Raw genomic sequence first — 10,820 nt, 5'->3', positions numbered from 1 at the left:
TCAGTATGAATTAAATCAAGAACATCATTGGTTTTCTCAGAAATACTCTTAAAAGTTGTTCTAACTTGCTTTCCCATTTGATATTCCTTACATATCGGATTATGAGGTTTTACAATCTTAGGTAAATCCCTTACTGCCTTAGATGAACTAATCTTTACAATGCAATCAAAATTCACATGACAGAGTCTTTTATGCCATAACCAATTTTCATCAATATGTTGAATCAAGCATGTCTTTTCATTGTTATTCAAATGAAAGATATTACCTCTAGTCTGATTACTGGTTGCAATTTCCAAACCTATTCTATTCATGATTTTGTATTTACCATTCTTGAATTGTAATTGAAATCCTTTTTCAACTAATTGACCAAAACCCAAAAGATTATTCTTCAAACCTTCAACATAATAAACATTGTTAGTATTGTGCTTACCATCAAAAGATATAGTGCCTTTTCCTCCGATCAAACAAGATTTGTCATCTCCAAATCTTACTAGACCTCCATTATATTCTTGAAAAAGATAAGAATTTACTTTAATCACCAGTAATATGATGTGAACATCCAGAATCTATAATCCATTCATCCTTTTCTTTAATTTTAGCTACCAGGGCCTGCTCTACCAGTGGAACAGTAGGTGTTGATTGATCTTGTATTATTGCAACAAAAGCCCATCCATTGTCTCTCGGTTCTTCATCAGAATCATCAGTAACTCCTTCATCAACATAATAACATGATTTGTCTCTATTCTTCTTAAATTTGTATCTTTGATATTCAAGGTTAGGCTTATATGTTATTTTAGCTTCTTCTCTCAATCTTGCATGTATGTCGGGACATCTACATGCCATATGACCAATTTTATTGCAGTTAAAACATTTAAAGGGTGCTTTACCTTCATACTTACTTCCAATAGGACCTTTAGGCATTTTCCTTGCAAATAGTGCTTCAAGTTCTTCTAATTCTTCATTTTCCCTCCTGATGTCTTCAAGTTCTCTTGCATAAAGTGCTTTCCAATCAGATTTATCAGCTGATGATGAAGATGTTGCAGAAGATGATGCTTTGAAGGCTAAATCCATTTTAATTGTAGCAACAAAACCAAATTCCTCAAGCTCAAATGCTAAAAGTTTTCCAACCAAGGTATCTCTAGACACTGATGTATTAGGCATAGTTCTTAACTCATTTATAGCAGTTACTTTCATTTTGCATGCTGGTGGCAATGCTCTTAAATTTTAGAAACAATTTCATCTTCACTTAAGGAACCTCCACAACATTGTATTCCCAAAACAATTTCATTAGCCTTTTCCATAAAAAAAAAAAATTGTAATGCCCTGCCAGGAACCCTAAAGGAAAACAACACAACTAGGCAACTAAAGAGTGAAATAAAAATTTTTTTAAAACATAAAAAAATAAATTCCAATTTCATCAAAAACCCTTCAATAGAATAAAATCCCCAAATTCAATAAAATTCATTCATAGAATTTTATTTCAATTATATATATATATATATTTTTAAATTAAATAATTCGATAAATTTAATTCACAATTAAATTTATTTCTGAAGTAATCAACAAATTTCACAGAGATGCCATTATTTCAAGAACTATCAAAACAATGAGCAAGACATAATAATTTCTCTTAGAAAATACTATTTTCCATAATAATTTTCTTAATTTTCTTAAAATCAAATTACTCCCATAAACTAGAAATTAACATCAGACAAAATTTTTTAAATCAAAACCTGAATTAACTAGAAGAGGGTTTTGGATGTGACAAATAATTTACACACACACCATTCAGAGAAAAATAGAATTATTTTCTTAAAAATCAACAATCAAAAGAAGCCACCCAACCTGGTATAGCTTTCTTGGAAGAAATCTGTAGAAGAGCCCTAATTCTTCAACAAGCTTCCAAATAAAATTCTCTTCACCTAAATTCTCTGACCTGTTTCATGTGTGTCCTAAAATAATGACCTATTCCTCTTTTTAAACTAAAATTCTAGGTTGAATAATTTTTTCTCAAAAACCTAAATTTAGAATAAAAGTAATTTTATTTTCTTTTCTAATTTTATAACAAAAGATAAACTAACATGCAATAATTAAAAATCATTATTCTTTCTTTTCTTTTCTCATGCAAATTAATTAATTTTCTAAATAAAGAAATTAAAGCAATACTTTAATTCTAATTAATTATTTTATTCATTCATTTATTTATTCTTTTATTTATTTATAATTCTAGGAAATAATAAATACAATTAATTTAATTTATTTTTCCACAAAAACTTTAATAAAAATATTTCTAATATCATGCAACTTGCAACTTAATTTAATAATTTCTTTTAATTAACTAAATTTATAATCTCAATGCATAAACAATTCAACTATGAGATAATACCATAAATTTAATTAATTAATTAAAACCACTAAAGACACAACTGAGCAAATCAACGCAAAGACTCATAAGAAGATCAAAATGACAAAAATACGAAGGCCGAACAAACTAACAAGATGACCAACTGACGACACTCACACGAGTGTAACTAAGTAAAATAGTGTCCACTACTATCTACTCCACCTCCATCGGAAAATATAAGGCACGCTCAGACCTGTGAAGCCAGGTGGAGACAATACCTTGTGCCTACCCGGTACTTGTACCTGCAATATCCTACATCATCGAACCACACATGCATATATACAATATAGAAAACACGACATACACATTGATGAAGAAGAATCACGACGTTCCCTGTCTCACCGAAATGAGTGAAGGAAAATCGTCCCCTTGCATCCAATACACTTGCAGACACACAACATATAATTACACATTGCCTAGATAAAGTAAAATGTCAGTACATAGCAATAATCCATAAAATGCCATAAATCACAAGTACTGAAATACTGCAAATAAAATGATCTCATATCCAGATAAAGCATGAAATAATGTCATAAAAATCTGAATAACACATTATGGTAATGTATCCACTGAAAACAAACAATAATAAAATATGAGTCTAATGAGTTCACACGAGGAAGGGTAGTACACTTTCATCTTCTTCCATTTTCAAATTTTCATACCTAGCCTGGAAACATTCAAGTTTTGCAATTTCAATAGTGGAATCTCCTTCATTAAATGTTTCCAATTTATCCCATAAAGCTTTAGCAGTAAATCGGTCTGATAATCCCATGATTTTCTGATCTGCTTCTCTTGCTTTGCAATCATTCTCTTGATCCTTACTCAATGTAGGTGGATTAGGTTGACCTGGTGTAGGACCAACATAGCCATTCTATGTAACATCCCATATGTCTTTTCCAATGTAATTAGATGTGTCTCCATTCTGATCTTCCATATACCATAGTTAGTTCCATCAAGTTTCGGACTATCCTTCCTAAAATATTTAGTTGCCATAGAATCTCCTCAAGTTGTTAAACTTCTGCCAAAAAAGGACTTAGCTCTGATACCAATTGTTAGGACCTAGAGGCAACTGAGAGGGGGGTGAATTAGTTGTGTAATAATTTCAGCCCAAATACAACTTAATCAAACTTGATACTTAATACCGGTAAACCAAACTTAATGTCAATTAACAGATTAATAGTTAATATTAATATCGGTGAAGCTTAATGCATGAAACATAAAGAGAAACAACATCCACAACACATAACACAGAGATTTTCATGTGAAAACCCTATAAGAGGAAAAACCACGGTGGGAAACCTTACCCATAATCAGATGATACTACTGCAGATATTATGTGTATACAAATGGGGTCTGCACATGTAGAAAGGCCAACTGCCTAGAGCTCACTGTTCAATCACAAGAAGAGAGTCACACTAACTACAATTGGATGATTAAATCCAATGATAATGTACTGCTCAAAGTAGCATCTCCAATGCTAGATTCAATACCGGTTAAGCTCTGATTATCTCCTTAAAACCTTCCTTGAATCTTATCTATGGTCTGCTCATATGATCTTCAATATTTGCACATACCATGTTACAATACCATAACCTTACATATATCTTTTTCCTATATACATTATCTCATAAATGAGATCTTACATATATACCAAAACCTAAGACCAAATGTGTAGGTCGGCTCATTAAGAATATTACAATAAAATCAATTACAACAAGTAAGTCAAGATGTGATGCATCATGTCGACTCAATCAATAATACCAATTGATTAAATCATCTTCATAACGTGTCATGCTGATCTGGAATAGATAACACATGTTGGTCCATAACCTAGACCAATTTTCTGGTAACAACAAATATGTCAACCCGATTAGAGAAATAACCAAATCACCAAAACCAAGTGTCCAAACCATGTCTTCGACATAACCAAGTGATCTCCAGATGATAACATGTCATCCTGAGTGCCGGTGAACCAAATACCAGTCACTGTACATAAGTCACTAAACTTGCCGTCAAACATAGCCAAAGATCTCTAGAAGGATAAGTGTTGATAAGTGTTGACATCAATGACAAAACCAATGCAACATATCCATAATACCAACACAATCTGCTTCACTCATGTAGACATCTCAATCTGGTTGGGTACACTCTCTTTCTCTGTTCATTGACACACACAAACTTCTCAAAATAGACCTAAATAAACTTTACAATTAGGTCGGTTAAAAAACCCTAACTTACAATAAATTTATATCATAAGACCATATCCGATCAATATAAATCATTAAAATTCATCATACAGATCATTACAACATATTTCAAGACAATTACAATTGTTGAATGATCATAACACATCACCACACATCGATCTATTAAGATTTCAAACCCTTATCTCATTATGCTAATCACTTTGCTATTTTCCAATAAATTCGCTCCTTGATTGCACTTAAACAACATCTTATCCATTCACATGGATTCTATCATGCCACCATTAAGTTAAGAACATGAAAAGAATCACCACCAAACCAGAAAACATCACTGATCAAAGATCTTCTTACTGGTTCTTAAACCCTACACTGAATAAACAACAACCAATTACAAACATGACTTCCAGTTCTCCAAACATGATGTGGTTCCGGTCATATACTCATTACAATGTCATAAGCATACATTCCAAACCGCAACACCTAACTCAATATAGATCTTTACCGCAACCATCTTCTTCTCTATTCTTTCTTATCGGTTAACTACTTGACTTCTACTTAATAGTTTAATTGTCCAATTCAATTCATTACCAGTTAGAATTAACTGATAGACTTAGATAACTTAGATTAAATAAACAAACATAGTTTCAATCAATGAAAACACAAATAACCAATCATAAAGTCATCATATCGCAATTATATCATCACCAATAGTCCATCAATATATCATCATATCATCAACATCCTTTACACATTATCCTTTACTAGAACATCAACATCTCCATCACTTATGCCAACATGTCAACATTCTCCCCCTTTGGCATTGATGGCAACACTAAAAGAATGCAATACAAATATCAGGACCAATAACTCATCATACCATGCCATGTTGTACTGATTTGTGCTTCACTTGTTCTTCTCCTCCTTTACATTACTTCTCCCCATGAATGTGAATGTATGATGAATCAATAATGATTTGGATAGCTACTGAGAGGGGGGGTGAATCAGTAGATAGAAAATTGACTAAAATTTCACCAAACTCAATAACAATCTCACAAGTCAATCTCATAACTAACTAGTTCAAACACTGAACTACAAATTATAATATCAGTGTCAAGTATACCAGTTGACTGCCATAATAAAATAACAATATAATAGCTCTGAAAATCTCAAAACCTTTTAACAAAAACATTCAAATACTTTACTAACAATAGTAAAAACACATTTTAGATTATTGTGGGTCATCTTATCATATCTAAGTGGATTTAACAGTTAAGGAAATTAACCATAGCAAACATAACCACAAAAACCATTCACCACTTGACACAATGTTTTTGATGTGGAAACCCAAATGGGTTAAACCATGGTGGAGATGAATACCCACAAGTCTTCTGAACTCTTCTGAAGTCCGCCCTATTAGGAGCCAAGCCTATTAAAGCTTTACAAAACGTCTTGTTAGGAATAGATCCTGTTAGGGACCACTCAATTAAGGGATTGACTATAATGCCCTATTAGAAGCAATACCCTATTAGGAGTAACCTCGGTAGAGGATTTGAAATCCAAGCTAATGGATCACCTGATTAGAGGATTTAAATAACACTAAGCTTGTTAAAGCTTACCCGGTTAAGGGATTTGACTGTTGTAATTGTTAGAGAACAATAGGGGTTTGTTGATTTGGTGAATAGCACTGCTCTGCTTGATCAGAGCCTTTTCATGCTTCCATCTGCCTTCACACATACTGCAGATACACCTTCTGGTTTGGAAACCAATCACACAATCAAAATTGCCAACACTACAACAAAACAACTCATCGGTCTTATAAGCAAAACAATAGGTTGGTAACACATCACAAACCTAAGATCTCATAGAGATTACAAACAAATCAGTTCAAGTATGACCATTGGATTACATAGCAATCATTGCACATTATTCAAGACAACCTCGACCGCTCTTTGATTACTGCTTCATTGATTCCTATAACTCATCTCAGGGCTTCTACTTCATACAATGTACTCGCTCATTCCCAAGATAAACCATTATATCTACGTGCCAAAAACCATTTGAAGCTCTTCACATACACCATGCATATGTGGCATAATCATTACCATTGATCATTTGATCATAAACTAATACAATCAATTCACCAAGCTCCATCGGTTAGGGTTTAGTACATCAACAGGTAGGGTTACTGGTTGATCTCACTGCTTCTCAAGTAATATCAATTTCCTTCACTATCTCACTTACTGGTTGCAAAACAACATCATAATAACATCATTATCGGTTATAATTAACATCAATAACAACACAATAGTTCATCAATGCAATCTTTATGCAAATTCCAACAATCTCCCCCTTTGGCATTGATGTCAATAAAATTATCAATACCCTTGATTGTGATGATTGAGAGTAATACACATAGATAGGTATAGGAATCATGGTTTACATTTTACCATGTACTCTCCTTCAACTGAGTCTCCATGTCTTCAGCTGGTAACTAGCTATAGATCTTTTCTCTATCAATCATACAATTCTTCTCCCCCTTTGGTAACAATGTCAAAGTGAAAGTAAAACATTTTGTGTTATACTTCACTATTTTGCATCAACAATCAGTAACTTGATGCTCCCCCTGTGGAATAACTCCACTCTACACCAATCCTGCTTCAAGATTCTTCTAGCTCCAAGACTGATGTATTCCATATCTGCTCAATTGACCTCATGTAGGGGCACAACCCCTAGTTGACCTCTAAGATACTCAAAAGTAGTCTTAGGTAGAGGTTTAGTAAAGATATATGCTAGTTGCTCCTTAGTAGATACATGCTCCAATAACACATCTTTACTCTACACCTTCTCTCTCAATAAATTATATTTCAGCTCAATATTCTTGGTTCTATCATGCAACACTGGGTTCTTTGAAATATTAATTGTGTCGGTGTTGTCACATAAAATCTTTACTAGTTCTATAATCTTTAGCTTGAATCCTTCCAGAGCGTGTTTCATCTAGATTGCCTGGGTACAATTAATATATGCTGCAACATATTCAGCTTTAATAGTGGACTATGATATACAACTCTGCTTCTTGCTACTCCAAGATACAAGCCTTCCTCCAAGAAAGAATGCACCACTAGTTGTTCTCTTCCTATCATCAACATTTCCTACCTAGTCTACATCTGTATAAACCTTCAAATCAAAGTTACCTGCATATGGATACCATAATCCATAATCAATAGTACCTTTCAAATATCTGAATATCCTTTTAGTTGCTATCAAGTCTGTCTCTTTTGGATTCTTCTAAAATCTAGAAACTAAACCAACTGCATGAGAAATATCCAATATGATGTGAACAATATAATGCAATTTCCCTATCATTGATATGTACCTCTTTTCATCAACAAATGTGACATCATCCTCCTTAGACAGTTTACAACCTGTAACCATTAGTGTCCCAACTAGTTTACAGTCACTCATTCCAAATGTCTTCAATACCTCTTTCACATACTTAGACTGTGTGATAAAAATACCACTCTTCATCTGATGAATTTGCAAACCTATGAAGAATTTTATCTCTCTTACTAGAGACATTTCAAATTCACTTTTCATCTCATTTGCAAAGTCATCACTCATGTCATAATTGCCTCCAAATATGATATCATCTACAAACACTTCACTAACCAGTATCTTATCTCCTTCAGATTTGAGATATATATTGCTATCTTCACTGGTTCTCCGAAAACCTATCTTCATCAAGTGTGAATGTAGTCTTTCATATCATACTCTTGGTGCTTGCTTCAAACCATATAGAGCCTTGTGCAGTTTACACACCATATCCTTTGCATCGGTCAAAGCATAACCATCTGGCTGCGCAATGTATACTTCCTCTTCCAGTATCCCATTTAGAAATGTTGACTTCACATCCATCTGATATAATTTGAATCCCCTAAATGCTGAAAATCCAAATAGAGTCTTAACACCTTCCAATCTAGCAAATGGAGCAAATGTCTCACCATAGTCTTCTCCTTCTTCCTATGCATAGCCTTTACATACCAATCTAGCTTTATTTCTGACTACTACTCCATCTTCATTCAGTTTATTCCTAAATACCCATTTAGTACCTATCATATTTTAATTCACCGATTTGGGTATTAGGGTCCATGTATTGTTCTTCTCAATATGTTAAAGCTCTTCTTCCATAGCTTTAATCTGGTGATCATCTCCAAATGCTTCCTTAGCAGTTCTTGGATCAATAGTGGAGATCATGCAATAATTCTCTCTAATTCTTCTTCTAGTTAATACTCCAACATCTTTATCTCCAATAATCTAGTCAGGGTTATGATTGAGTCTCACATACCTTGGAATAACATGATCATTATCTTCAGGTTCTTCTTCCTCACTATTATCATCTTCTTCTGCAGAATCTACCTGTTCTGGTTGAACTGGTACTACAACATCACTTCACCAGCTTCTGGCTTCACCGATTTTGGTTCCAAAATCAGAATGTAAGGTTCATCTTCCTTTTTCTCCTCACTGGTTTCTCTTGAAACTTCAGGATACTCATCCACTCGGATATCAACACTCTCAATGATTCTCTTTGTCCGGTTGTTGTAACATTTGTAGGCCTTACTCTTGGTGGAGTAACCAAGAAATATGCCTTCATCACTTTTAGTCTCAAACTTACTAACATAGTCACCTCTCTTGATAAAACATTTATTGCCAAAAATCTTAAAATAACTAACATTAGATGATCTACCATACCAGTATTCATAAGGAGTTTTATCCTTACCTCTCTTTACCAATATCCAGTTCATAGTGTAGATAGCTATGCTGATAGCTTCTCTCTAGAAAGTTTTTGCTACACCTCTTTGTATTAGCATCATTATAGAAGCTTCAACAACTAACCAATTGTTCCTCTATAATACCATTCTACTATGGCGTCCTCGGTGCAGAAATTTGCCTCTTAATTCCATTGTCTTCACAATATCTAGTGAATTCCTCTGAAGTAAATTCACCACCTTGATCAATCCTTAGACACTTTATCTTCTTACCACTTTCCTTTTCAGCTAAGGCCCTGAATGCCTTGAACTTACTAAAGGCTTATGTTTTGTCCTTCAAGAATGTGACCCACATCATTCTTGAGAAATCATCAGTGAAGATCATAAAATATCTATCACCTTGAATACTTTTAGTCCTTATTGGTCCACAGAGATCTGTATGAACCAAATATAACAAATATTTTGCTGAGAAAGATTGCCTCTTAAAATTTGAGGATATCATCTTTCCTAACCGACATTCCTTACATAGAGCATTCACCGATTTGTCCAATTGAGGAAAACCTCTTATCGACTTGGACTTACTGACTTTGACAATATTGTCAAAATTTATATGACAAAATCTCTAATGCCAAAGCCAACTATCATCTACTTTAGCAATTAAACAGTTGTTGACTTTAGGATTTAGGTGAAAAAAGTTATCTTTTGTCTGTTTGCCGGTTGCAATTAGTTCACCTTTGCTCCCATAGATTTTGCATATTGTATTCTTAAATTCCAATGGATAACCTTTGTCATTGAGTTGAGCTACACTCAAAAGATTGTGTTTTAATCCTTCAACCTAGTAGACATCATCTGCACTACTCTTTCCATTAAGATAAACGGTTCCCTTTCCTTTTACCATGTAGGCTGAGTCATTTCCAAATCTCACAACTCCTCCATCAAATTCCTTCAAAGTAAGAAATTTACTCTAGTCACCGGTCATGTGGTGTGAACAACCACTATCTATGATCCAATCATTAGAACTATCCATGCAAGAAACTAATGCCTTTTGATCAGATGTCTCCTCTTTAATAGCAACAAAGACAATGTCTTCATTAGCATCTCCCTCAGATTCCTCATTAGTGATACCACCATCAAGTGCAATGAGACAATCTCTTTTGCCTTTTCCTTTGTACTTCTTGTACTTCTCACACTTATGCTCATTGTCACCATTAGGAAAGTTAGCTACAATATGTCCAATCTTGTTATATGCAAAACACTTCAAAGGTAATTTACCTCTATACTTATCGATACTTTTGGGCAACTGCTTGGCCAACAATGCTTCAAGCTCAATCAGACTATCTTCATCATCAACTTATTTGTTGGATCTAGACTCATAACTGTGACTAACATCTCTGCTTTTCCTCAGAGTTGGATTAGAAACTGAAGCTCTAAATGCATATTCAGATTTCT

Source organism: Cryptomeria japonica, chromosome 1 (assembly GCF_030272615.1).
Source record: "Cryptomeria japonica chromosome 1, Sugi_1.0, whole genome shotgun sequence".
Lineage (NCBI taxonomy): Eukaryota > Viridiplantae > Streptophyta > Pinopsida > Cupressales > Cupressaceae > Cryptomeria > Cryptomeria japonica.
This window is presented reverse-complemented; position numbering follows the sequence as displayed.